General features: G+C 54.1%; 2 protein-coding genes across 4 annotated transcripts in view; one reads left to right on the top strand and one right to left on the bottom strand.

The window, feature by feature from the left end:
- TTLL10 (tubulin tyrosine ligase like 10) overlaps nucleotides 1-4,373 on the bottom strand; it is a 58,052-nt gene extending 53,679 nt beyond the window's left edge. Inside the window, 1 exon segment of the mRNA XM_086715337.1 lies at nucleotides 4,200-4,373. The gene's annotated coding sequence lies outside the window, so the exon portion shown is untranslated.
- A 15,076-nt stretch (nucleotides 4,374-19,449) lies between these two features.
- Nucleotides 19,450-27,176, top strand: part of CC1H1orf159 (chromosome C1 C1orf159 homolog) — a 32,074-nt gene continuing 24,347 nt past the window's right edge. Inside the window, exon 1 of one of the 3 annotated variants that reach the window (XM_086715334.1) lies at nucleotides 19,450-19,560. The gene's annotated coding sequence lies outside the window, so the exon portion shown is untranslated. The remainder of the gene's footprint in view (nucleotides 19,561-27,176) is intronic. The other 2 variants (XM_086715332.1, XM_086715333.1) reach the window with 2 other exon arrangements.

Here is a 27,176-nt window from a genome sequence, read left to right as displayed (position 1 = left end):
GGGGAAGGAGTGAGACATTCAAATGCAAGGCCAGTTGTCCCACTGGCTGCCTTCCCACCACTGCCTGGGAGCAGAGACTCTGAATCTAATGCAGGAGCCTCCCCCCCCCCCCCCCCCCCCGCAGGGACCAACCAGCTTGACACTGGGGCCTACCGAGCCCCTGGGCTAGTGGGGAGGGCGTCATGTGCCTCCAGCTCCCAGCCCCTCTCACTCATGGCCTCCCTGAGCAGTAGAGAAGATGACATTTGTGCACACAGGAGCGTCACGCTTGCGATGACCCCATTTGGGAAGGACGCACCAACAGCCAAAGACGGGAGACCCTGGCCCACCACCGGGGGCACTACAGATAGACCAGAACCCCTTCCCGGGCACCATGGACAGACTGCACACACTCAACGTGCCCAGCCAGCCCTTGCGAGTGCTCTCTCTGCCTCCCATCACACGCTGTGAGCTGCCGCAGGACACCTTCCCTCGGGCCTCCTTGCAGGCTCCCAGTGGAGTGCTCCTGATTCCTGCATCCCCCATAGCACGAGAGCTTGCTCTCCCCACAGGCGCCTGTGTAGCTGTTGGTGCTTCACTTGTTCGGTTTTGCAAATGTGACTCCTCCCAAGCGACACTTCACCTCCAGTGAAGCCAGGTGCCCACCCAGGAACCCTTACAACAGGTGCACAGTCCCCACCACCCAGGGTTCTCAGCTGCCTCCTGGGGGTTGTCACCCTCAAAATGATGACTGATACTCTGCAGGGTAGCTTGGCCTGCTCCCCAAGGCCAGAAGCTCCTTCTCTGCCCAGTCTTGCTTCTCTGTTCTCTGAGGCACCCCTCCCCACAGTACTCCTCTTGCACAGGATCCCCTGCCCCAGGCTCTGCTTCCAGCAAATGAGCCAGTGTCTGAGTTTTGCCTTCCCGAGAACTAGTGAATCTGAACTTTTCTCAATTCTGATGGCCCATGGATGTGATCATTGGCTCACTGGGCCATGGCCCACTCCTATCTTTCCATAGAATATCTTGTGTTTTTCTTTTCTTTTTTAAAAAAATTTTTAAAAATGTTTATTTATTTTTGAAAAAGAGAGAGGCAGAGTGTGAGCAGGGGCGGGGGAGGGGCAGAGAGAGAGGGAGACACAGAACTTGAAGTGGGGTCCAGGTTCTGTACTGTCAGCACAGAGCCTGATGCGGGGCGCAAACTCACAAACTGTGAGATCATGACCTGAGCTGAAGTCAGATGCTTAACTGACTGAGCCACCCAGGCGTCCCTATCTTGTGTTTTGCTTGACAATTTATCAGTTCTTAATTCTGATTCAACTCTGATTTAACTTTGCTATAGCAAGCATGACTGTAAGGAAATAGGTGCAGAAATGTATTTATCACGTTTCTTCAGAGTCTGTACAAGAGGAAAACTTAAAAAGGAGAGATTATTAACATCCTCAATGAGATGAGAGAAAATAGTTTGACCACAGTAAAAGATCAGAATGCTCTAGAAATAAATATTCAGAGAACAAAAATGTACTCTTGGAAATTAATATTACAGAAGAATGAAAAGCTCGATGAAGGAGTTGGAACACGGAATAAAAGCATTTCCTTGGAAGTGAAGCCACAATACTGGGAAAAGGAATTCAGAAAGGTCATTAGGGGCCTGCCAAAGAGGTCCAGGATCCTGATATTTACCACAGAAAGAGGAAACAGAGAAAAGGGAAGAAAAGAAATAATTTAAAATTAGTAATTCAAGAAAATTTTTTGGAACTGAAGGACAGGAATTCCCAGACCAAAAGAGCCACCGGGCATCTAGCAAAAGGGATGGAAATGAATCGACACAAAGGTCATTTTCATGAACCGTCAGATCACTCAGGACAAAAAGAAGCCCCTAAACACCTCTAGCAAGAAGAAACAAGCGGTTTCCATACCACAGATCAGGACTTAAACAACGTCGCCTTTACCCACAGCAGCATCAGAAGCTGGGAGACACTGAAACAGTTCTCACATTATGGAGGGAAAATGGTTCTATACCCAACCAAACTATCACACAAGTGGATTAAAGATATTTTAAAGCCATGTGTCTGCCATGTGCCCTTTCTCAGGAAGCTACTGAAGGACGTGCTCCACTAGAACAGGGACTAATTAAGAAACAGCAAGCCTCAGATCCAGGAAAATCCAACCCAGGGGAGCAGCAAAAGGAATCTTCAGGATGCAGATCAAGGAGTTCTTGAGGGGCCAGCCCTGCCGTGGACCCAGGGAGAGCTGACCAGGCTCCTTAGAAATACTCCGTGTGTTTGAATTTAAGCCACTGGCAAGAATCTAAGGATGAATTAGCAATGAGTTCAGAGAAAACTCAGCAAGCATGAGAAAAGAAAGGTGATTATTAACTCCAGGGAAAACAACACGTGTGTGGGGTGGAACAATAACCATGGCATGCCACAGGCCTGGTATGAATACAAATCTAATCCCTGAGTACAGAGCTAACTAAAATTATAACTCCATTGAAAACAGGGGGCACAAGTGTGGGGAGAGGTGGAAGGAGTAAAAGCTATTGTCCATAGAATGAATTCAGTGGACAATACCTAAAACAGAAACACCAGGAAACTGTGGTTTAATCGTGTTGTTGCACAGATGCACGTAAATAACGCAAAAGTTATCTGGAATATGGGAGTTGTCTTTGGGGACAGCATAGGGGGTGACTGGGAGGCTGTGTTTGTCCAAGCCTCATAGGAATGCCTGACTCTTAAGCTACATACAAGTATAACTTTGATAAAAAATGAAATAAGGGGCGCCTGGGTGGCTCAGTTCGTTGAGCGCCCAACTTTGGCTCAGGTCATGATCTAATGGTTCGTGAGTTCGAGCCCCGCATCGGTTTGCTGCTGTCAGCACAGAGCCCCCTTCAAATCCTGTGTACCCACCCCCTGCAGCCCTTCCCCCACTCACGGCCACATGCTCTCTCTCTCCCTCTCTCTCAAAAATAAATACACATTAAACAAATGAAATAAAAATTCAGTCGGTATACTTTGCACCCTGTGAGGCCTGGCAATCACTTCAGTAATGTTGGAATGACCTGTAATTGAAGCTCAAACTTCTCTGCTCTCCTACGATAAGTGACCTTGTCACACTCTCCACTCCTCTTTTGATAGTTGATATTCAGCAGGGACAACATCCGTTTCCCCGTGATGGGGTCTCACAGAGTCTAGCACTCCCACCCTGAGTCCACCGTTCTGGGCAGGCATAGTCTCCGCCACATTCTGCCCATTTTGTCATGAGACCATCAAGGCTTAGCCCTACTGTGGACCGTCCTGTGTTTTAGGCCACGTCTTGTTTCATGTCCTCACATTACCGTGACACCCTGGGCTCCGAATCTCAGCCGGGTTCAATTTCAGCTTTGATGGAGGAAGCTGGCCCTACCCCAGCCAGTCATGAATTCCGCACCTTTAGAGTAGTTACGCATAGTACACGTGTGTCTTGTGAAATGGAATAACTTTGGTTTCCTTGCCGGCACTTTCTGGCCATTGTCACATCTAGGAAACGGGAATGATCTCAGTCTTGATCCCTTTCTCCTTGGGCCCCCAGGATCCTGGCTGTCATCTTCAGAGATGGCCAGGTAATAAGTGAACATTCTAGGGACTTAACAATCATTCTGTCCCAGAGGATGCTCGAAAACACCCACACCATTCACAGAGGGCAAAGACCCCCCCATTCTGCTGGGGAGACTGTGTGTCACCTCATGGCCTTTGTATGCAGCCACATGGGGCTGGATTTCCAACAGGTCACAGAGCTGTGGGATCTCGGGCAGCCTGCCCGGCCAGCAAAAGCCCAGTGCCCCCTCCGTGCCCCCCCCCCACCCGCCCGCCATGCCCAGATATCTTCCAACACTCCCAAAGATGGGCCTTGGGCACAGTCCCTCCCCCCTCCCCCAACCAATAGCAGAAACACCACCAGTTTTCTGTAAGACCCCTTCAGCTGACGCAGCCCCTTCCAAAGGCCCCCACTCTTTCTCTCTTGAAAGCTCATGGGCTAGGACCTCCCCATGGTCCCTCATGTTTCAGTGCAATCGGCAGCACCAGGACATCCCAGAGACTGTGGGCTGGACCACAGCTCCGAAAGAAAAAGTTCAGGTTGGTGGGGACTTTCAGGCCAGCTCCGATTACAAGTGATGAGGTCACTGTAGACCCCATGAGACAAACCTCTCCCTGACGCTTTCCCAGAAGCCTCGGTCCTACCTGGTCCCTGTGGGGACAGCTGGGCGGCGGGGCAGGTGGGCAGGTCGGCAGGCTCGGCTCCCAGGGCTGCCTTATCGTGGCCTGGCTGGGCGGAATGTGGTGGAAACCTTTGCCTGGTACAACCGGCCTCTGCAGCACAGCCCAGGAATTTTGCGTTGAATAATTTTTAACTTCTGCTCTGAGAAAAAACCAGGGCTGTATATAGTGTCTGTCTACATAGGAATGCCAAGCGGCTTTCACTTAAAAGTAAATACCTCAATAATAACAAGGAAACCTGCCTTGGGAGAAAAAAAGAGAGAAAAGAACAGAAAAAGAAAGCAGTCACAGGGGCTTAGGGACCATTCGGCTGGGCTACAGGCCAGGTCTTACCTCTCCTTCTGTGGTGAAGCCGGGGCGCTGACTCCCTCACACTCTGGGTACAAAGCCGGCTTGGCGGCCGCTCCCCCACCCCTCATCCCCCCACCTCCCCCGGCCTGTAACTCCTCACCCAGGACTGATTTCTCTCAACAGCCTCGGATTTCAGGAAGTGCTGGGGCCAGGCACCATTTCTGCCACCTGCAGACCCCGACTTCCATACTCCTGGCATTAGTTCTATATTCTTCCAGGGCTTGGGCCTGTAATCCTGTGGCTGCAGGAGACAGAGGCCGCCTGGAGCTCCAGTGGGCCCTGGGGACGATGGCAGAGGGGACGGCCTGGCCGGCCCTGCCCAGAGTGACCATCATACAGCAAGCTGGAGCTGGGAAACTCACAGCCTGAGGCCAAAGTATTCCTTCAAAGACCTCGAGTCTTTCTTCAGCTCCAAGACAGGCGTGACCGACACCCTCGACGTCCCGGGAGAGGCCTACAGATCTACGCAGGAGGGTGCTGGGCTGCCAAAGGAGGTGGTATCACCATCCACTGCAGAGGGTGGGGATCCAGGGGGCCCAGCTCTGTTCTGCCACATGGGCCACAGGCTCAGCTCCCTGCGAGTCGCCACAGGGAACCCTATGTGTTGGAGGGACTGAGCCTGGAAGGGGCTTAGGCCCAGCCTCTGGGGGTGGGGTCAAGCAGCGGGGCCAGATACAAGGGTCCTGGGCAGGTGGTCAGGAGGGGCTGGCTCCCACCACCCTTCCCCACCATGGCTCCCCAGCCTCTTCACAAAACACTGTGTGGTCCCCGGACACCCCTAGGCTTGCTCAGGAACAGCAGAAAGCTCATTTTGCAATGACCCAGCATGTGCATCATGGCAGCTACAGGCCATATGTCCAAGCAGGGCGGACACTCATCCCGGCCCGTGTTGGGCGTAAACCTCAGGAACATGCATGGGGAGCAGGGGCTCCCCTCGGGACACGCCCTCTTGCACGCTGGATGCCAAGGGGTGAGTAAGGAATGGGAGACACAGCAAACCCGGGCGAGGCCACAGGCCAGGATCCCCGACGGTTGAGGGGTAACCTGTTGGGGTGTGGGCTCAGGCTGCAGGTGGCTGGGGCTCCTCGGACAGGAGAGCTCTGGTCCTTCCTACGCGGGTGAGGGGAGAGGTCGTGCCCCCACCACTCCCCACACTGCCTATGGGCCACAGGGCTGCTTTGAGCGTGGGCGCTGCCAGCCCCCAGTGTGCTGAGCTGGCTGACGCTCCTTCCACCTGTGTTTGTCCTGCACCGGGTTCAGGATGTGTCAGTTAGCCCTCGAGCTTCCAGAAAGGCTCCCAGCCCTGTATGCTGCCCTCTGGGGCTGCCCACCCACGCACCTGCCGCTTCCCTGACAGCACGGCAGGGACGCCCACTCCCTGCTGTCCACACCCCAGCCAGGCTGCCTCGTCCACACCTGCCCACACACTCCACGTTGGACAGTCTGGTGGTGAATTCTCGTGATTCGCTTTGCGTGTCGCCAACTGCTAATGTGCTTGACCTTGTCAAGCCCCGGGCTCAGGGCCTCCTCTTCTGGGACATGCTTCCCCACACGGCCCCGGGCTCAGGGCCCTCTTCTGGAACGCTCATAGCCTTTGCTCCTTTTCTCACTTTTTTGGGGTGGGACTTCTATTCTTTTCCTGTTAAATTGCAGAGTTCCTTATATACCTTAGATGGCAGTCCCTATGGATTTACTCATTTCAGTGAACTCAGGTCCCGGCATGTCCCTTGGTCAGGAATCCCTGACCTTGATATAATCAAACGCATCCACTTTTGCCATGATGTCTTGTACGTTTGGACGTCTGAGGTTTTGTTTAGGGTCTCCGTCTCTGTGCCTCCCAGGCCACCAGGCATCAGCGAGTTCTCTGGCCTGTCTCGCGCCACGTGGTAAGCCCGTTTCCCCTGCCCCGGCCCAGCCGACTTGCCCGGGTACGGCTGCTGCTCCCCCCGCCGCTGTGTCTCTCTGCCCAAACCAGCTGGCTGGTGAAGCTGTCGCTTTGCCAAGTGCCCCTAACTCCTGGAAGAGCTGGCCCCCCTTTCCCTCTTTTTTGATATTTGCTTGGTTATCCTTTTTTTTTTTTTTCATATCTAGTTCCTGAAAGATTCCCATCTGTAATTTGGAATAGGATTGCATGGACTTTGGAGATGAATGAGGAAAACTTGTGTTTGCATAACGCTCACTTCCCCCATCTCAGAACAGAGAGCCTCTCGCTGGTTCAGATCAGCGTCCACAGGCTTTATTTGAGGTTTGCTGTTCTCTCCACAGACGCTGTGTGTATTCTTAAGGTGACTCCCAGATACTTGATCGGTTTCCTGGCTATTGTGAGTTCTTTGTTTTCCCTAATGGGTTAATGCTAGTTTATAGAATACTATTGTTTTTTTTTCATTGTTAAAAATGAAGTGAAATTTACATAACATAAAATTAACCTTCTTCTTCTTCTTCTTCTTCTTCTTTTTTTTTTTTTTTGTTTTAATTTAAGTGGTCTCTGTGCCCAAATGTGGGGCTTGAACTCATGGTGTCAAGAGCCAAATGTTCTACCAGTTGAGCCACCCGGGTGCCTGGGCGCTGTGATGTATTGTTTTTAATACACTGTTTCATTTGATTAGCTGTGGAGAGGATTTCCATTTTGAGAGCCAAAGGCTGCATCCCTGCCCCACAGGCCCGCACAGCAGGGCCACCTCCCCATGGGCACTGCTTGACCTTTCTCTGCCCTGACCTCCCCTTGGCCTTCCCCCTCTTGGGTCGGGGCAGGGTCCAGAAACCTCAAAGCAAACGCCAGGCTTCGAAGCACACGGGGAGGCCTGTCTCCCTGCTGCCTCTGTTCCCTGTGCTGGGCACTGGGCGTGAGGTCCCTTCCCTCCCATCCTGGGGGCATCGTGAGGCCCCTGGAGACTTGGGGGACCATCAGTAGCGTCCTTGTAGCCACAGCAGGTGCTGTGTGTATGTGTGGTAAGATGTGGATTTAGTGACATTTAAATGCTTATGCAGGTTCTCGGGGAACCCAACAAAGGGAACAGAGACGGTCCAGAATGCAGGGAACACACCTCACCCTTTCCAAGGGAAAATATGACAGAAAAAGAGCCGAGTGTCCTTCACATAAGACATTTAAAGGACTGAGAAGTTAGAACTCTCAGGCTTTCACAGGAACTCCTCTTCAAAAGAAGCACCGGCAGGCACACTTGGGAAAATGTCCAGCGCCAGCAGTTAGAGAAGCACAGAAGCATCAGGCACCATGAGTTCAAGTTTATTCAAACACTAACACCGCTGTGAGTGTATGTAAAAAGTATACGCCAAACGGGGTGCGTCCTGAGGTGTCTGCTGGCGGCTGTCAAATCGGAACCCTCGCACCCGCCTCTCAGGAAAGCCCACCAATGTTGCAGCAGTAAGACCACGCAGGGGACAGAGGACAGAGGGGGACCCCAACCACCCCCGGATGGAACCCACAAGCTCTGACCAGGAGCAGTGAGTGCCAGGCACTGAGGCTGTGTCCGTAAAGGACAGAGAGCAGGTCTTCGGAGATGGGGCGGCTTTAGGCAGGGGGCAGCATGTGGACTGAGCAATGAAAAGGAGGCAGGGGGTGAGGGTCTTAGGAAATGGCCTGAGTGAGCAAGTGGAGGGGGGTGGGGGAGAAGGCAGGTACAGTTTAGGAGGCCAGGCAAGGCTTTGGGAAGAGAGTTATGTCCCAGGAAGGCAGGCGTGGCCAAGGAGCAGGTACACGTGTTGCTGGGGTGGGAGCAGGGCCAGAGCGCATGGGACCTTGCCGACTGGCTGGGGCCAAGGGTTGGATGTGAGGAAGCCACGAAGGTACAGGGTTGACACAAGATGAGACGTCCCAATCCCTGACAGGAGTGACAAATGGGGACAGCAAACAGGCCAGGAGGAACCGTGCTTCCGTGGAACAGGTCTGATGATGGGGGCAACGAGCAGGCCCAAGCCAGAGAGGATCGGAGAGCGGTCATTCTGGAACCCCGACCACATCCCCAGGCAGCTGAGGGGCCAGAGAGGTTGTGTGTGCCCCACAAGCAGGGGCCTCTCACATGTCCAGAGGAGAGAAGGGCAGCACCAGCTGTAAGCCTCTTTCAGCCCCTAGGAAGTTCCAGGACACCGGGGGAGAGACCTCCCGACACCCACCAGCATGTATGGTGGTGGGAACACCGCCCTGGGAGGACTGCCTTGGAAAGGGTCTGGGTGTGTGTGTGCAAGTATGTGTGTGTTTGTGCGTGCATGTGTGTGTGGTGTCCCCCCCCCCCCCCCCACGTACATTGCCAGGGAGGTGACAAAGGACCAGGTCCAGCCCTTTGCTGGGAAGCCTGCCCAGGTGCCAGGCTGTCTGGAGTTCAGGGAGCCTGGGCTTGGCCACAGGTCGGAACCATGAGAATCCACAGGCCGGGGCAGTTGCAAGGACCAAAGCAGCCAGGAGGGCCCGGAGGCCCTGGTGGGGCAGCCGCTGACTGGTGGTGGAAAATGCCTCCCCTCGCCCCAGGCCCCGGTGTGCGGGGCACCCTCAAAAGGCGGGGGGACTCACAGCTGACGGCCGTCCATTGTCCTCAAGATGGGAGGGATGCCTGTGACGTGTGGGAGCCAACGAAGAGAAGTTGCCCTCTGACGATGTGTGGCTTCCAGGAGCCAGCGGGTTGGAACGGCACCAAGCCAGGCCCATCTGCACCGAGCAAAGAGGAAGGCACCTGACGCCCGCAGCCCACGCAGGTGCTGGGAGACTCAGGGGAGTGCGATGCTGGCCACCCTCGGCCCCAGGGCGCCTCCTGGGGGGCCGTCAGTGAGGTGGTCAGGGGTCGGCTGTGGGCGCCCGGAAGGGAACAGCCTGCTCCCAGCCGTTAGCCGCCTCCAGAACTGCACAAATGGCACAAAGTGGGAGGCTCGCCGTGAGCTCTCCTTAGAGCCCGCTCGGCCCACACCGCTGAGCTCGGCCAGCCCTGGAGGGAGGGCATCTGCAGGCCCCAGGCGGACAGCACCAGCTCTTGAAAGTGGCCAGCCATTCCCATGTTTACCTGAGCCGGATCACCGGTCACCCGCTGGGGTCCCACTGGAATCCAAAGCTGGAAGCCTCACGGCGGGCAGGCGTGTGCTGTGCGCACCAAACAAGATGCGCCAGCGCACGGGGTCCCCTGATCACGTGGGAAATATGCACAAGCGGAAGAAGAAAGTCAACACCAGCGCTGATCCACTCCTAACAGGCACCAGCACCGGCACTTTGGTGCCTTTCCTCATAAACTTTTTCTACACGTTGACGCAAGAACTGGGTTAAAAACCAATCACGCTTTTTCGCATTCGAGACCGCACTAGATTTTCTCCCTTTTTTGTTATGACATGCTCAGCACACATGGCTGAGTAGCTGCCTGTCATGATATCATCTGCCCACAACAGGGTTTGCTCAAGTTGGTTTCTGGGGTGTCAGGCGAGAGCCTCATCTCTTGTTTCGGGTTAGAATTCTAGGGACAAGTTCCGAGGGCCAGCACCCTGGGCAGCCGGTATGCCAGTTTCTGTCGACTTACAGATGAGCCACGGGGATGCCGAGTTGCTCACCCCAGGTCTGGCCGGGGGCAGGGACTGAGAACCTGGTCCCAAGCTCTGCCGGCTGGCCATGTCCTGGGGTCCCCATGGAGGGGAAGACCCCACGCCTTCCTCGGGGTCACTGAGACCTGCCCAAGGCCAGCACTCTGGGGTGGCCGAGGGTCCCCGCTCTCAGCCAGAGCTGTGGGGCCTCCCTCGACCCCTCCTCACCTGCGCCCTCTGCCTCCCTGCCCGGTTTCCCTTTTCTCAGCAGGATGGCTGCCTTGGTGGGTCAGGACCAGCTGTGGGGTCTGCCCCAGGCTTTTGCCAACTTGAAGGCGGCTGTGTGCTTCATGTCTGCACCAGGGAACTGCAGGGGGGGTGGTTCTGTCAGCAGGAGAGTGACCCTCATCTGGGACCAGGCTCCTCCCTGCCTGGACGGCACAATTCTCTGGAGGAATGTGAGTCAGGATTCCTCGTGCCATGTCCCCTCCGTGTGCACAGAGAGCAGAGAGGAACGAGGTCTTGACCACGTGGCAGGCCCCAGGAGATCCCCACGGGCTTAGGGAGAGGTCAGGAGCTGCTGAGTCTGTGTGGCGGAGTCCCTAGAAGACACCTCAGCCACGACAGCCCCTTCCAAGGTGAGCACGTGGTGCTACCAGGAGAGGCCTGCAGGGTGCCCAGGGGCTCCAACTGGACACACCCTACGGCCCCCTTCCCACTGCTCCCCAGTTCTGGGGTGAGGGCAGCCGTGCTGCACCTGAGGCAACACTTCACTGAGGGCCAGCCTCAGGCGTCTTTCCAGACCACAGCCCTCGTACAATGAAGGCTACGGATCCCTTTCATCACCTTCGCCTCCACTATCACATCATCAGCACACAGAGACTCAGCACCAGGACACGTCCTGTCCCCCACAGGCCACTGGCCACCTCCCAGCACCATGACGCCCCACACCTTCTGCACAGGGGATAGGTGTCCGAGCACCCATCCCCATGGCCTCCTGCCCCCATCCCCCGGCGCCCTCCCGCTGGCCCCACCCTGACAAACTTCCTGCTCATGCTCTGCCACCATGGCTCTGAGAAGCTTCTTGCGGCCTTCGTCCTGGTGAGCCCTTAATTGCCAAATAAATATTTGCCCAGGGTGGGGCTTGGTGCTCAGGGTTAAGTATTAAATGGGCCTAAAGTCAGAGGATCCTGTGGCAGCCGTATAAGGGCCCGGGAGGCCATGGGAGCATGGGAGATGACAGATGTATTGTCAGGCCACATCCTGGGCCCCCCTCTTCAGACTGGAAGGCAGAGGTCACCCCTCAGCCGACCCGGCGTCAGGCAAAGGCCAGCAAAGGGACTGAGCAGAACAGAGGCACTGGGAAATTGGGGGGGGGGGGAATGTGAGGGGCACAGGAAGCCATCATCCATGCCAGAGGCCAGCCAGCAGGTGGCAGGTCCCACGGGTGAACAGAGTGTAGTAAAGGGGCCTCCATGTTGACCTGTGTCCCTGTGGCTGTATGAGCTACCTATCACGGCATGACAAGTGATCCCACGTGTTGTGTGTGCAAGGACAGGCATCTGTCTTCTTTCCGTGGCTCAGGGAGCAGAACAGTGGCCTAGGGGAGGCTGCACTGTGGGATGGGGCGGGGCTGCATCACCTCAGAGCTCGGTGGGAGGCTCCCCCAGGGCGGGCAGTCCTAGAGAGAGCCCAGAGACAGGCTGCAGCCTTCTCAGAACCAATCTGGAAAGTGCTGCCCTCGGAATTCTGTTGCATCGTGTCCACCTGGAGGTAGGTGCGGAACCAGGGAGGGGAGGGGCGGCACAGGGGACAAATACCTCACAGTGGGGCGCCTGAGGCAGCTTGGAGGTTGCCCGCCGCGGGTGCTGCCACTCAGAACAGCCACTGGTCAGGATCACTGCCCACTCCCTGTTGTTTCCTTTTGCTTTTTCCGGGAAGCCATTCATCTCATTTACGGGTGTGCTTGTTTGTGATTGGTTGGTTGAGTATCAGGTGGGAGGAGTTTCGAAAAGATACACATTTCAGCTAAATTCAACTGGGAACAGGCCTTCTCTCCAGAGACCCCAGGAACCCACATGCACACTGAGGTCCCTGCTACCTGTCGTCTGACAACATCTTGTTCTACAGAAATGTTGGCACACGTCGTCCTTATCTGGTCTTTTCAAGCATTAAACAATTTCATAAGAACGGCCCCGTGTGTGGTCATTCCATCCGTTTATACTGTACTTCAGTCACTCTGCAGCACCTGAGTCTCCAAGCCAAGCCAGAATCTGGGTTGGTTTTGTGTCACCTTGGCTGGGCCACGAGGGGCCCCAGATACGTGGTCAAGCATTATTCAGGTGTTTTTGTGAGGGTGATTTTGGATGAGATTAATGTTTGTAGAGGTGGAGGGAATAAGGCAGATGGTCCTCTCCAGCAAAGGTGGGCCTCGTCTGATCCACTGAGAGCCTGAACAGAACAAAAAGGCCAACCCTCCCCCACTAAGAGGGGATCGCTGCTGCCTGATCACCTTCAAGACGGGATATAGGTCTTTTCCTGCCTGTGCACTCGGCCTGGAGCTAAAGCATCAGCTCTCTGGGTCTCTGCCTTGCCAAGTGCATCTTGGGACTTCTCAGCCTCCACAATCTGATGAGCACATTCTTCACAGTAGATCTTTATACAGGTTCTGTTCCTCTAGAGAACCTTGACCAACACATACCCGACACATACTTTCCCAGTGAGTGGTTGACGGTGGGTTGCATCTTGCTCATCTAATGGAGCAGAAGGGACGGGGGGGGGGGGGGGGGGTGTGGGTCTGCCCGCCTCAGGGGTCCAGCGTACCTATCCCGCCCACGCTGCCCCCCCGGGTCAGAGATATGCCAGCCACTCTAGACCTGTGCATCAGCCTCACATCCAGGCCCAGGGGCTGGTGAGCGACTCTGGGGGGTGAGGGTCACCTTGTGACTCAGAGAAAAGATTGGGTTTCTCAGGTCATGAGAGGGGCCTCAGCAGGCTTTCCAGAAGCAGGAAGACAGGCTCTCTGGAGAAGGAGCAGTCCTCACGTGCTTGCAGAGGTGCTCAGAGTGTGTGTGGGGGGGGCGGGGGGAGTGTGATGGCCCCGGGTTTGCCAGGTTTCCTCTGAGGTGCTGGTGAGGGTTTGGGGGAGGGGGGCAGGAACCCATGATCTGGTGCTTTCGGATGCCTGGGACAGGAGGTTCTGGGTGTTACAGGTTGAAGGCAGGATCCCTTCCTCCCCGCCAACCTCAGGAGCACTCTGACATTCCTCACTGTGGAGGGGCCAGCGTTCAGGTCCTGAGAACCCCCATTTGAGCACTTCCCTGAGAAAGGGCCTAGGTTCTCACCTGTGCATCCGAATGGCATGGTGTCAGGGGTCCAGGCTGGACTCCCACTGGACAGGGACGCCACCTGCAGGCAGACTTGAGAACGTGCCGCCCCCGGGGATGGGCAATCCAGTGCTGGCAGACGAGATCCCGTGGCCCCAGACCAAAGGGAGGATGGGGTCCCATTTCAGCCCCGCAGCAGGTGGCTAGGTGAGGCCCCGCAGACCAAGGATCGAGGTCACCAGGGCAGTATCCCTGTGCCCAGGCCCCAGCTAGGGGGTGGTCGAGCCCTAAAGGCAGCGTGACCTTGGTCATAGGTGGGGCATGTCCTCCAGCTTCAGAGGTTTGCTAATAACAAACAGGATACTGGCTTCCCTGCAAGGCTGATTTCTTGAATTTCTGAGAAAGTTCCAGCCAAGGCTGAAATGCTCTTTGGCTCAGTGAGTAGGAAGCACTCGGGGCCCAGGGGGCTCAGCTTGACAGGCCTAGTATCCGTGAGGCCAGCACTCTCCAGGCCCTGTCCCCACCCAGCCCTGTGGCTGACTCAAGGACAAGTATTCACACTGTGTCCTCGTAGCCCATGGCTCCTGGGGGAGCACTGCCGCGTGCTGGGTTCCTGTCGTAGGTGCCAGGCCTGCTGATGGCCACCGCTGAACACCTCGAGTGGTAGGCATCCCAGCAAGGCCCCCCCTCCGCTCACACCCTCGAAAGGCAAAGACAGGGTAGGGTAGGGCAGTCTGGGGCGTCCAGCTCGGCTTCCCCCCTGGTCTCTGCACGCAGGCTCCTCACACACCCCACAGCCTAGGGAAATGGGCCTGGTTGCGGAGGACCAGGTTGTAAACACAGCAGTTAAGGCCCTCTCTAATGGCAGGCAATTAATTAGCTGATAATTGAGCCTCGCCCAGCTCCCGGCTGTTTGGGAAGAGCCACCAACTTTCGCCTGCTCCCGGTACTGTGCAGGTAGGAGGTGGATGGGGGCACCAGGCAGGCAGAGGGGCCTGAGCCTGCCCACCTCCGCACACGTCCCTGAACAGCTGTGTGGAAGCCAGGGCACCTTCCCCGGAACTGCAGGGACACTCTCCCAACGGAGCCCAGGAGCTGGGAGGAGCAGGCCTGCTCCCCCTCCCCACCCCCCCCTTCCCGCCTGGAGCAATGAGCCCAGGCTTGCCTCTTCCCTCAGGCTGGCCCAGGAACCTCCTTCCTGAAGCAACATCAGAAAGGCCTCAGATGCTCCTGCAACCCCTGGGAAGCTGGCTGTTTTGCTCAGGCTCCTCTGGGACAATCCTGGCCCAAGAGAGTGTGGCTAGTCCGGGGCTCTGTTGGCAGCTCAACAAGGGCTTCCCGTCTTTCAGAAGCCGCAGGCCCCCTTTGTCCAAATAGCCACATTATAGGAAAAAGCTGAGCATAAGGAAGGTGACTGGGTTTCGGGAGACAGAACGGAAACTGATGACCCAGAGACGGCCGGCCGATAAGCAGCAGACAGCTGCAGGTACCGCCCGGCACTCAGGCCCCCCCAGCAGTAGGACCTTCCTAAAGACATGGGGCACATCACGGCTGAGAAGACAAGCGTGTGAGCCGTGAGCTGACCTGGCCACTGAGGCTCCTCTCCTGCCCCCTATCCCCGAGTGTGGCCTCCCCACTCCCAGCAGCCGCTCCGGGACACACTTTGGAGGTGGTGAGGTGTGGACAACGCCTGCATGCGTGACAGAGTCACTGAAGGCCTCTGTATACACTTTTAAGGTTTGGTGCATGGGGGCGGGGATGCATTTGTCCTGGGGCTGCCCAAGACTAGCCTCTACCTAAGTTCCCTTGTTTATTAAAGCGGCCACCTACCCAGCGTCCTGCCTCTTTCTTTTGTCTCGCCTGCCCTCTGCTTTGGGGACAGTTTCAGATCTCTCCAGGGAGGCTGGCCAACCATCACCACCTGGGAGTGTGTTTATTCTGTCATTTTATCCCACGTGGGATTCCTGTGACCTCCCTGCAATCGAGATGCGGAGTGTTCCGCCCCACGGAGACCCCTCCTGCTGCCCCTTCTCGCCATCCATGCCGTTCCTGGATTGGATTTTTTCCCCCAGCAAATGCTCATGAGATCCATCTAAATTGTATGAAACTTATACACAGGTTATTCCAAAGCGTCTCTTAACTTTTTCAACACTGGAGATAAGTTCAGCAGGATTTCACCTTACAACACAAAGTCTGAGAAGTTTCGTCTTGTGAACAGGATTCGGTGGCAAAGCCGACCCTCTCGTGGGATGAGTTCTCTCCGGCATTACACACATAAAACGTGTTCTGATTCCGTTTCAATGCCACACACATTTGTGCATGACGACTTACTGACTGTCCCAGGCTTTCTCAGGCTGAATTTGAAATCTCTCTAGGATGGAAAGGTGTTCATGCAGGGACACAGCCAGCCCAGCGGGCCAAGGCCGTGCCCCCACTCTGAGGTCTCTGCAGGATGCTGGCGGGATCCACCCCCTGACCGTGGGGGGTTCTTATGGGCACCAGCCCACGTCCCACGTTGTGTTGCTCCCTGTCCCCTGCAGGGAGCATTCCCCACATGACTGCTGAATGAGATTTTGCCTTTTTGGCCCTTAAGATAGTAAATATATTTCTTGTTTTAGTCTAGAGAACTTTCTTTAACTTTATGGGCTCCTAAGGAGATGTCTTGTATTATCCCCCTAGCCTAATAAAATCTTACATTCTTTCATATTCTCGGCACTGTCTAGCTCATGGGGTTACTTAAAATGTTCCAAGAATGTCTCTCTCGGCCTTTTCTGGGCCACAGGGGGCCACCGCCCATCAGAATTTTCACCTAATGCAGACTTTTCCTCAGTGTTTGCTGGGTACCCTCACTGACAACAGCTTCACAGATCCTGCTGGCCTTCCCCTGCCCTAGGAGGTGCTGGGCAACCCCCGCCTGCCTTCCACAGGAGGGGGGGCACTGGGCTGAGGATGGGCCACTGGGCAGGGGTTGGGGGAGCACTGGGGGGGGGAGGAGGGGCACTGGGTGGGGAGGAGGGGCACTGGGTTGAGGGAGGGGCACTGGGTGGGGAGGGGGGGCACTGGGGGGGGCGGTTCGCACCACCCTGCAGTTGCTTGGCAGCTAGGACACGAGCTGGAGAGAATACTGCCCTCAGTGCCTGAATGAGGTAGGGGACAGGAGATACTCGTACAGCAAGGCCACGAAAGGACATGTGGGGAACCAGAGACAGTCATCCAGGACCACAGCCAGAGGGCAGGAGGCAAGATGTAGAAGTAAGTTTGTCCCTCCCAGAGGCCAGGTTCCCTGACCATCCCAAGGGATGCCCAGGAAGCCTGGGGAAGAGGCTTGAGCTGGGAGGGAGGTGGGGTCTGGCAGGGGCTGAATTTAGATGAGTTGAGGGGCGTGGGGCAGAGAAACGGTCAGCCCTGAGCTCTGTCCTGCCATTGAGCAAAGGGAGAGCCTGTGGGAACCGGCAGTGATGGGGGCGGGGGGGACTGGGTGATGGAGACTCCTTCGGGTGAGGAACCAGATGGCTGGCTGGGAGTCAGCCTGGCTTATGGCCCAGCCCCCACCAGGGTCCCTGTGGTCAGTTCCTGCCCTCAGAGCCCTAACCCTTAGGTGGACCCTGGGTATAGCTCCTGCATGGGACCCCTCCCCCTACACCTCCACCAGCTTCCTGGGGCCGTGGGCCTGACCTTGCCCTCCAGCTTGGAACCAATCAGGACCAGAATGTTCAGAAAGGCCGAAGCCCACCACTGGGCCTAGCAGGAACAGCCTGCGTTCACCTTCCCACAGCAGCCTCTCTGGCCAGCTCCGTCAGCCCCTGGCGCTCTCACGGCAAGTCTGTCCCTGGAACACTGGCCTGCACACCTGACAGCCGCGCCTGTAACACGTCAACTGCCACAGAGGCCCCCGAGGGGCACCCTGGGCAGCACTCCCACCTCCAACTAAAGAGGCTCGGAGAATGCCGTCTTCCAAGAAAGAGACACAAAAGGACTCTCCCTCCTGTTCTCAATACTCCTGCTTGGAAATATCCTTATGCTGCAAGGCTAGCACTCTATTTTCGCTGAAAAGTCTGGACATTCAGACTTGGGAAGGATGTCCTAAGGTGCATTCTGAAGGGAAGAGAACACCCAGGACGCAGGCACAGAGGCCAGCTGGGAAGGAGGTCGCATGGATGTCCCAGAGCTGGGGAGCCCCGGGTGCCAGAGTCCTGTGGCACCCATGCCCCAGTACACTTGCAACTCCTAACCCTGACCCACACTCACCTCTCACTCAGACACCCCTAGGAAGGCTGACAGGCTCCAAAACCCTTTTATTAGCACACGGGAGACTCTATCTATTGAAAAGCTGTGAGTGTGCAGGATGCACACAACTGTTCTTTTTGTCCGGGGGCAGCTCAGAAGCAGAGCCTGAGACCACCCTTGTGGAAATTCCACCAGCCACGGGGTCATCCTGTTGGCGCAAAGCGAACCCAGCACACTAGACACATAGATCCCATGGACTTTGGAACTCATTGTGGGGAGCAGTCACAGCCCCCTCCCCATCCATGAGTCCTTATGGCTGCAGGGTAGTCTAGTGGGAAGAGTAACCAGTCTGACTGGCCCCACCGGCTGGCACCTGTCTCTTTTCCATCTACCCCTATCCGCAGTGAGGTGCAAGTGCAGGTGAGGCCTGGGTGCCTCCTTGTGCCTGTGCTGGGCAATGGGTGCCCTTCCTGGTTCAGGCTGAGGTCGTAGCTCTCCCGGTTCACTTACAGGCCCTTGAGGAAAACCGGTCTCAGCCCCATGGGAAAGCAGCCACTCTTTATTCATGATGACCCCCCCACCCCGCTTTGTCCTTTCCTGTCTGCTGTGCTCTGGAGGGCCATCAGGAAGGTATAGCCATGCTGGACATACAAAGGGGAGCAGTCAGTCTTACTCCGTTTTCTCCTGGAAGCTCCTTGGCATACCCTTTCTCCAGGGGCCAGCTCTGCATGCCCGCGGGAGGATGGGGGGGGTTTGAAAGGCCAGCCTTGGTGTGGACCAAACACTAAGATATCCTATTTAATCCCGACCCCACCCTGTGAGAAAGGCTCTGCATCACCCATGAAAGCTGACCAAGGTCTTTAAAGCAGCAAAACTGGTCTGCAAGGTAAGCCAAGAACAAAGATTCCTTTCTAGGGCTTCACATCAAGAATTCCACAAAGAGCAAACATTTCAAAGGCCTAGTCTCTCCCCAGCTCTTCACTGGGGCCAAGTGCTGGCCTCTCGTCCAGACAGCCAGGACACAGGGGTCTGAGAGGTCTTGAAGGGGCACCCCAGACCTGAGGTAGGAAGTGTAGATTTTACAGCGGGCTTATTAGGAGACACGTCTTCGCTTCCCAAAGGAGTTTTTGCTTTTCAGTGGGCTAGTCGGCTCACTCTCCAGACAAATCATAAAATGGCACTGTCCTCTGCGGATGTTCCTGTCACATAACCTTGTCATGTGTGTAAGGTCACACCTGTTCTCATTTCCTCTCGTAAAACCGAAAGGTAGCCCTAGAATCAGCCACACGTTGGAGCTCTCTATCCCCCGCCTAAAACCGACAGTATTTGATAAACGTTGTCGCCTTGGGGACGGACTTGGCGGTCTTCATTTCCAGGCAGCCTCCGCTAAAGCGGACGTGGGCCGAAGCCCCAGTTATCCAGGACTTCCTCTAGGGTAACGCGCGGACGCTGACTCCCAGCACCCGTCCCTGCTGACGCGGGTCCGCGGAACACATTGCCTTTCGCGCGCCGCCACCTGCTGGCCTGCATCCCGGGGCTTCCCGGTCTCCTGGCAACGCCAAAGATGGCCGGCGTGCGAGGACTCCTGGGGAGTGTAGTTCTTCCCCTCCTGTCCACTCTGTCCATGGCTCAGCTGTTAGGACCTAGGCGCCCTGGACTACACTTCCTAGGTTGCTCCACGCGCGCCTCCCACAGCCTCGCGAGAACCCTGTGCCGGAACCCATCTCGAGAGAGGGAGCTCTCGCGAGGACCGCCGGTAGTTGTAGTTTGAGGCTGAGGAGAGACTACAGAGGCGTCTACAAGGCTGAGCGGAGACTACGAAGGCGGAGAGACTACAAGTCCCAGGGGGAGAGGCGCGACCGCCTGGAGGGCGGGGGGTACGAAAGAGGAACGCGAAGGGCGCCGGGGTGAGTGATGGGCCGGGGGCGGGCGCGCGGTCTGCAGGGCCGGGGGCGGACCGGGGGCGGACCGGGGGCGGAGGCAGGGGCGCCGGGGGCGGCCTTGGGGCGCGGACGCCCGGGCCGGATGGTCTCCGGCGCGGTGTGGGGCGCGGAACCCGGACAAAGGTCCGCGGGGACCCGGCTCCCCTCGGGCTACCGAACCTCCCGCAGGAGTCGTCATCTGAGAGAGGCCGTCGGTAGCTGGACTCAGGCCCCCTCCCCCGCCCCCGAAGCCGCGGAGCCCCAGGAGGTCTCGCCCTCAGGACCGAACGCAGGCCGGGGTGGGTGGGGGAAGTGTGAGGCCGCCGGCTGTCCTTGGAAGCCGTGTTCACACCGGCACTCTCCCTGGAGGTTGCGGGATCTATTAGTCCGTTTATCGCCACGAAATCGTCAAGGTTGAGTCGTTATGCAGGTTTTCGAGGAGTGTGTTGCCACCGTAACAATTTGACTGATGTGTTAGTTCCGGTGTAACTTAAGAGCAGGTCACTAGGGTACATTCGGATACGGCCTTTCAAGGGTTTGAAGGAGTAGCATTTTGGCAAACGCAGCTTCGCCCAAAAACCTGTTTTCTGACAATTCTTAACGGTTTCGTTTGATTCGAAGGTGTCAACCTTGGCCCCGTTTTTCGTTTTGTGTTTTTCTTAGTATTGCTACATTATAAGGAGGATGCTGACCTAGGTCTTCATCTGTCTCGTGGTTTTTAACCTGAGGAAGGCCTGGACGGGTTCCCGTACCGGGTGGTCAGGGAGCCCGCCTGGATTACTCCCACTCCCGCTCCCAGCCAGGAGCCACTGGATAAGTAGTCTGTGTTCAGGCAGAATCTTAATGGCCACATTGTTTTCAGAAGTTCCTAGAAGAAGATAGAATCTGAATTATCCAAAAAGTTTCTTTTCGTAACACATGCCCCCGCCCTGGTACAGTCCTCCCCGGAGCAGAGCAAACAGATGCATTGGTGGGTGATCACCTGAGTGGGCTGGTCCACAGGGGCACCGCAGGACCCCAAAGGCACCTCCCAGCCCCTCGCTTACTTCTGTCCTCCAAGACAAGCTGTGACTTATCACGTGACTCATTAGAAGCATGAAGGAGTCACCACAGCGCTGAGCGTTCCGCACCTCCAAGGCGAGGGATGCCTTTGAGTGGTTTTCCCGCATGCAGGCCCCAGGCGGAGGCTGCAGGGGTCCACACCCCTGTCAGGTGTGCAGAGGCCGCAGAATGGTGGGCAGTGGGTGCCACGTGACATTCGTGGCACCGGCCACACGTGTCAACAGACCGGAATGTTTCCTTTCTATCCGGTCAAACCGTGGACGGCATTTATTTTCCATCACAGCACGAGATGGGACTTTTAGATCGGGAAGCATGTTCCTAAGTTCTCAACGGTTCTTATCTTCCCGAGAGACGAGTTCCACGTTGGCTTCCTTTGCTTGCTGAGACCATCGGCGGTACCTACTCTGATTGGCGGGGAGGGGTGGGCAACGGGCCTGTGTTGTGCTTCATCAGTGCCTCAGAGCCGGAAGCTGGTGACCCCCTGTCCCCACTCTCCTGTCCTGCCACAGCTGCCTGGAGGCTCGAGGAACCGAGCTGCAGTCAGCACTTGTGTGCTCACTCTGGCTGAAGAGCCTTTTGCAGGGTCGTCCTCCCAGCCCTAACTCCTTATGGAGGGACCGCAGATAACCCCACCCAGTCAGCCCTGATACATTACTTGCTTAGGGTCACAGCGGCCTGGAGGCTTTATTTCTTCACTGAAACCAGTTCTTCTAAGGAAAAATGAGCTGTGAGAGAACATACAGTACAATTTAAATTCTCACCAAGTTTTGGGGTGCGTGGGTGGCTCAGTCGGTTGAGCATCCGACTTCTGCTCAGGTCACGATCTCCTGGTTCCGAGTTCGAGCCCCGTGTTGGGCTCTGTGCTGACAGCTCGGAGCCTGGAGCCTGCTTCGGGTTCTGTGTCTCCCTCTCTCTGCCCTTCCCCCGCTCGTGCTTGCTCGCTCGCTCTCTCTCAAAAATAAACATTAAAAATTTTTTTTTAAATAAATTAATTCTCACCAAATTTTTCATTGCCACGTAGAAATATTTTTATCCAGTTACTTAACTTTTTCGCTCTGATACGATCAGGACGAATCACATCTATTCAGTCGGTTAGTGGGGTGTAATTCACATGCAGTTATTGACAGATGCGCCCAGCTGTGTAACCTGCACACCGATCATGATAGAAAACATTTCTGTCATCCTGGAAAGGTCTCTCGTGTTGTGGACTGCATGGTGTGTCCCCCAAATCCATATGTTGAAGCCCTAACTCGCAGTGTTTTGGTATTTGGACGCTGGTGGGGCCCTTGGGAGGTGGTCAGGGTTAGATGAGGGCACGAGAATGGACCCCATGGTGGGATTAGTGCCCTTAGGAGAGAAGAGAGAAATCTGGTCACAGGCACAGGGAAGGCTGTGTGACACCGAAAGAAGTTACCATCTGCAGGACGGGAAGGAGGCTGAGCCAGACACGGAATCTCTGGAATCTTCCGGCATCTTGGAGTCTTGGCTCCAGTCCCTCCATGTCGCTGTGTCAGCACTCCTGGGATGTGCCACAGTGCACCTATCAGTCCTGTGGTGGCACTTGGCTTAGGTGACTGAAGAGGTTATGGACATTGTGCACATCTGTGGGTGTGCTTTCCTTTCTCTTGGGAAAATCCCTGGGAGTGACGCTGCTGGGTTGGGTCTACTGAGCAGAGCAGTGTTTCGGGGTGGCTTTAATTTGCATTTCCTTGAGCTTAGTGATGCTGAGCACCTTCCCACCTGCTCATTACTGCTCACACCTCTTTTCTGAAATGTCTGATCCAGTCTTTTGCCCTTTTTAAAAAATTACCAAGTTGTGAAAGTCCTTTCTATCTTCTGGATACATGGTTTGCCAGATATATATTGCAAATATCTCTCATTCTTTGACTTGCTTATTCATTTATTAATGTTACATTTTAAAAATTAACTTTAAAGGGGCGCCTGGGTGGCGCAGTCGGTTAAGCGTCCGACTTCAGCCAGGTCACGATCTCGCAGTCCGTGAGTTCGAGCCCCGCGTCGGGCTCTGGGCTGATGGCTCAGAGCCTGGAGCCTGTTTCCGATTCTGTGTCTCCCTCTCTCTCTGCCCCTCCCCCGTTCATGCTCTGTCTCTCTCTCTCTGTCCCAAAAATAAATAAACGTTGAAAAAAAAATTAAAAAAAAAATTAACTTTAAAAATTTTGGAGGAGTTTTAGATTTACAGAAAAGTGTTAAAGATAGCCAGTTTCCCCTACTACAGACATTTAGGTGACTATGGTGCATTTTTCAGAACTGAGAATAGCAGTGCTCACATTCCAGACGGCAGGTGTCACTCAGGTCCACAGCATCCCTGTCCGGGTCCCACACTGCACTGAGTTGTCGCAGCTCCTTTGTCCCCTCCGGGATGTGTGTCTCAGCTTCTCTTGCTTTGTCATGACCTTGACAGTTTTGAGGAGGACCGCACAGGTGTTGTGTCGAATGTCCCTCGTTTCGGGTTTATCTCTTGTGTTTTCTCATGGTCAGAGGGGGGTTGTGGCTTGGGGAAAGGACACCCCAGAGGTGAGGTGGCCCTCTTGTCACATCCTATCAGGGGGTCCTGTTGGCCGGTCACCTGGTTCCGGTGGTGCCTGCCGGGTGTCCCTCCTGTCTTGCTGGGCAGCAGCCACTCAGTGAGGCGGTCTCCCTGCGGGGCTGGGGACGAAGCTGTGCCTCCCTCCCGGGACTGGGGTGGGGAGGGGGTGGGGGCGGGGGGGCGGCGGGGAAGAACCGCTGTAGTATTTGGAATTCTGGAGGGAGGAGTCCTGTCTCCCCCACGAGCTCACGTTTATCAGCGGTCCCCTCCACCAGCAGGGACTCCTGGATGTGTGTTGTGTACTTGGGGTCCAGTCCCGCACTGTGTTGTTTTGCCCTGGCCGTTGGGGGCTCTTTCATTTGCTTGTTTCGGGGGCACCGCCTTACTTTGTGGCCCTGCCGGGGTTCCAGGTTCATCTCGTCGTGTGCCCGCCTCAGCCGTAGCGGCAGCCACGTCTCCAAGGAGCCCTGGTGTCTTTTACTGGAGGACGGTGTTTAGAAGCCAAGATCTGGGCACTGGTGTGCGCCTTGCTGCAGCTGTCACGGCCTGAGGTCTTGTTGGCGGATGAAGTTAGAGAACGTGTGCGACTGTTTGTCTATGTGTATGTGTGTGTGTGATCTGTGTGTGTGTCTGATCTGTGTGTGTCTGTGATCTGTGATCTGTGTGTGTCTGTGATCTGTGTGTGTGCGTCTGTGGTCTCTATGTGTGTGTGTGTGCGTCTGTGATCTGTGTGTGTGTCTGTGATCTGTGTGTGTGCGTCTGTGATCTGTGTGTGTGTGTAACCTTCCTGTGAGAACCTGGCTCCTACAGCCGCCATCGGTTTCTTATCTCTAGCCCCAAGGTGCACACAGAGGCAGTTTCAGAACTGCTCACCCACATTCCACCCCGACGAGAAACAAATTTACCAAGTTGAGTGCAGCTTAAGGGTGGTTCTTTGGATCTTTAGCTTCTTAGTCAAACACCGTTTTCCAGGGGTGCTGAGGTCAGCTCCTTGTTTTGCATCCCCTTCGGTGTATTGTCATATATTTGTGACCCAGTTAGAACCATTGGTCACAGTCTGTGTTCTGTCTTGAGATCCCCAACATTGTTTGATTTGTGTACATTAAACTTTACTCTCCGTGATACATGATCCTACGGCTTTTGACAAGTCCTGGTCTTGTGTGCACTGTGATGGTGTATTTTGATGAGCAGAAGTTTTTAATGTTGATAAAGTTTAATTTATGAATCGGTTTTCTTTCTTGGTTCATGCTTTCTGCGTCCTTTCTAAAAGTCTTTGACTAACCAGGTCACCAAGATATTCTCCTATATTTTCTTCTAGAGGCTTTTTCTGCCTTCAGATTTTACATTTAGCTTCATGATCCATTTCTTAGTTTTCATACTATGTGAGTACAGGTCCAGTTTTTTTTTTTTAATGCTTATTTATTATTTTGAGAGAGACAGACAGACAGACATGAGCAGGGGAGGGGGCAGAGAGAGAGGGAGACACAGAATCTGAAGCAGGCTCCAGGCTGTGAGCTGTCAGCACAGAGCCTGATGTGGGGCTTGAACCCATGAACCGTGAGATCACGACCTGAGTCCAAGTCTGACGCTTAACCAACTGAACCACCCAGGTGCCCCTGTTTTTATTTATTTTTGAGAAGAGAGAGACAGAGAATGAGCGGGGGGAGGGGTAGAGAGAGGGAGACACAGAATCTGAAGAGGCCCAGGCTGTGAGCTGTCAGCACAGAGCCCGACACGGGGCTTGAACCCACGAACCGCGAGATCATGACCTGAGCCAAAGTTGGACGCTCAACCGACTGAGCCACCCAGGTGCCCCTGTATTTTATTATTAAAAAAAAAAAAAATAAGTTAATTCATTTATTTTGAGAGAGAGAGAGAGAGAGAGAGAGAGAGAGAATCTCAAGCAGGCTCCGCACTGTCAGCTCGAACCCGTGAACTCTGAGATTATGACCTGAGCTGAAATCAAGAGTTGGACGCTCAACCGACTGAGCCACCCAGGTGCCCCTTGGTCTTACATATTTTAAAATAAATTTATTCCCACAAACTATGTTTTTGAATGCCATTGTAAATTATATTTATTTGTCATTTTCCAAATAGTTGTTGCTAGTATATAGAAATAACAATTGAAGGGGCGCCTGGGTGGCGCAGTCGGTTAAGCGTCCGACTTCAGCCAGGTCACGATCTCGCGGTCCGGGAGTTCGAGCCCCGCGTCGGGCTCTGGGCTGATGGCTCAGAGCCTGGAGCCTGTTTCCGATTCTGTGTCTCCCTCTCTCTCTCTGCCCCTCCCCCGTTCATGCTCTGTCTCTCTCTGTCCCAAAAATAAATAATCGTTGAAAAAAAAAAAATTAAAAAAAAAAAAAGAAATAACAATTGATTTGTATGTTCTTAGAACATTGCTAAATTCACTTATACTAGCTTTTTTCTGTAGATTTCTTAGGATTTTCCATATAAATAGTCATGCCATCTACACAGAGACAGTTTCTTTGTTTTCTCTCCTTATTATACGGACTAGCACCAAGGATATTGGATATCTTGATTCCTTCAGTCTTTAGGGGGAATGTCCTATATTTCACTGTTAATATGTTAGCTGTAGGTTTTTTATAGGTATCTTCTATCAGGTTGGGGGTGTTGCCTTTTATTTTTCGTTTGCTGAGAGTTTTTATTATGAATGATCCTGAAATTGTGTCAAAAGCTTATTTTGCAGCTACTGAAAAGGTCATATGATTTTCTTCTTTAATCTGTTAAAGCATTGGATTGTAATAACCGGTGTTTGTGTGGCCAGCCAGCCTTGTGTCCCGAAAGGAGCTCATTTGGTCACGTTCTATCACCTTTTTCATGTGTTACTGTATACAGTTTGCTAATATTTTGTCAGAGTTTTTGGATTGATGTTCATGAAGGATAGTAGTCTGTACTTTTTTCTTTGTAATGTCCTTGTCTGATTTCCATCCGGGTTATATTGGACTATCTTTGAGTCTTGCTGGCCTTATAAGTGAGCTGGGACATGTTCCCTCTTTGTTTTCTGAAGGACTTTGTGTAATATTGGTACTTCTTCCTTAAATATTTGATAGACTTCATCAGTGAAGACACTGTCTGGGTTGTTTTCTCTGGGGGAAGCTTTAAAATTGTGAATTCAGTTTCTTTAATGGCTATAAGGCTATTTATATTTTCTGCTTCATCCTGTATCATTTTTGGTAATTTTTATCTTTAAATAAATGAGACCATTTCATCTAAGTTGTTGAATTTATTGACTTAAAGTTGTTTATAATACTGACTGATTATCCTGCCATGTTTGTAGGATTTATAGTGATTTCTCCCCTTTCATTTCTGATATAGATATTCTGTATTGGTATTTTTTCTTGATTATTCTTGCTAGAGGTTTGTCAGTTTTATCTATTTATTTTTATAGAAGTATGATTAACATACAGTGTTATATTAGTTTCTGGTGCAAAGTGTAGTGATTCAACAATTCTTATGTTACTCAGTGTCAGTGCTCACTGCAGTCAGTGAGGTCACCATCTGTCCCCGTGCAACACGTCTACAATCTATTGACTGCGTTCCCTGTGCTGTACTTCCCGCCGGTGACTTACTTATCTTGTAACTGGAAGTTAATCCCCTTTATCTATTTTACCCATCCCCCACCTGCCTCCCTCTGACAACCACTAGTTTTCTATATTTAAAAGTCTGAGTTGGGCGCCTGGGTGGCTCATTTGGATAAGCGTCCGACTTTGGCTCAGGTCATGATCTCGCGGTTCGTGAGTTTGAGCCCCGCGTCGGGCTCTGTGAGGACAGCTCAGAGCCTGGAGCCCGCTTCGGATTCTGTGTCTCTGTCTCTCTGCTCCTCCCCCACTTACACTCTGTCTCTGTCTCAAAAATAAATAAAGCTTAAAAAAAAAGTCTGAGTTTGTCTCTTTTTTCTTTTCTCTTCCACTGTTTTTGTTTCTTCCATCCCACATATGAGTGAAATCGTATGCTATTTGTCTTTCTCTGTCTG

This window comes from Puma concolor, chromosome C1, assembly GCF_028749965.1.
Source record: "Puma concolor isolate L17-30 chromosome C1, mPumCon1.1.hap2, whole genome shotgun sequence".
NCBI classification, from domain to species: Eukaryota; Metazoa; Chordata; class Mammalia; order Carnivora; family Felidae; genus Puma; species Puma concolor.
Note: the sequence above shows the minus strand (reverse complement) of the source record. Positions and strands in the feature narration are given on the sequence as shown.